Below are 1,792 nucleotides of genomic sequence, written 5' to 3' on the forward strand. Positions count from 1 at the left end.
ATTGGTCCATAACATTAGAAAATTTAATTTTAAAAAAAAAATAATTAAAAAAGGAATATTCCGCAGAATATTCCAGGGAATATTCTAGGGAATATTCCCTTTTCGGTCACCAATCAGAGGTTGTATTCTTGAAGAATGCAATAGTTTGAAACATGCTTTGCAAGAAGAAGGTGTGCATAAGCATGCACTTGAACAAGGGAGTGGTGAAAGCTCTAAAACCATTGAAGGGATTGATGGTGTTCCAAAAGGAGCTTCTTCTTCATTTGATTCACCTCGTGCAATTACTGCACATTTTATTGACACAGTTGAACTTGATGTGGTACCTTTTGATATAGCAGGAATTATTTTGGGAATTCCTTACTTGTTTGACAGGAAATCTATCTTTCATCGCCATGAAAACAAATATCATCTGTTCAAATATGGCAAGGAGTTCATTGTTAGAGCTCATCGCAGGAAGACAAATATAGCGATGGTGAATGCAGGACAGGTAAAAAGGCTGGTCAATTCAAGTAAGAATTTTGTTCTTATTATGATTAAACCCAAGGTTGATGTGAATCATGAGTCATTTGACAATTGTGATCCAAAACTTAAATCAGATCTGTATGATGTAGTTGATGCATATCATGAGATGTTTCAGGAGCCAACAAGTTTGCCTCCTAAGAGGGAGATTCAGCATGAAATCCATTTGCATCCAGATTGTCCTCTTCCAAACATAGGCATGTACCGCATGTCTGTTATGGAGAATGCTGAAATAAAGAAGCAAATCAAGGACTTGTTGGACAAGGGTTTCATAAGGCCAAGTACTTCGCCATGTGGATCACCGATTGTATTGATTCCAAAGAAAGATGGCACTTGGCGTATGTGTGTTGATTTCAGGGCCTTGAACAAGATAACAGTAAAGAATTGTTACCCACTCCCAAGGATAGATGATTTGCTAGACCAGCTAAAAGATGCTCGATATTTCACTAAGCTAGACTTGCGCAGTGGATATCATAAAGTAAGAATTGAAGAAAGTGACATTTGGAAGACAGCCTTTAAAACCAAACAAGGACTCTTTGAGTGGCTTGTGATGCCATTTGGTTTGTGCAATGCACCTGCAAATTTCATGCGGGTAATGGATGATGTCTTGCGTCCTTTTCTTGATGATTTCATTATTGTCTACTTAGATGACATCTTAATTTTCAGCAAGTCTAGAGAAGATCATGTCATGCATGTTAAGAAAGTACTTGATGTTTTGAAGAAGAATCAGTTATTTCTTAAAATGTCAAAGTGTGAATTTGGAAAGACTTCTTTGGTTTATTTGGGACACATAGTAGGAGGAGGTGCTTTGAGAATTGATCCTGCTAAGATTGAGGCTATTGTGAAGTGGCCTACTCCCAAATCCATAACAGAGGTAAGAAGTTTTTTGGGTGCAGCTCAATATTGGAGGAAGTTTATCTCTAACTTCTCTTCTATAGCAGCTCCTATGCATGCAGTGACAAGTGTGAAGCATGCTTTCCAATGGGGAGGCAAGCCGCAAAAAGCTTTCGAATCTTTGAAAGAGAAGATTAGTTTAGCTCCAGTCCTTGCATTACCGGATTTGAGACAGCCATTTGAGATACAAACCGATGCTAGTGATTATGCTATGGGTGCAGTTCTTCTACAGCATGGTAAGCCTATTGCTTTTCATTCTGAAACTTTTAATGGTGCTGTTGTAAATTATCCTACATATGATAAGGAGTTGTATGCATTGGTACAAAGCGTCAAAAAGTGGAAACACTATTTGATGGGCAAAGAAACTATTATACATACC

This window comes from Pinus tabuliformis, chromosome 1_1, assembly GCF_031772625.1.
Source record: "Pinus tabuliformis cultivar Carrire ecotype Pingquan chromosome 1_1, CPIR1, whole genome shotgun sequence".
Lineage (NCBI taxonomy): Eukaryota > Viridiplantae > Streptophyta > Pinopsida > Pinales > Pinaceae > Pinus > Pinus tabuliformis.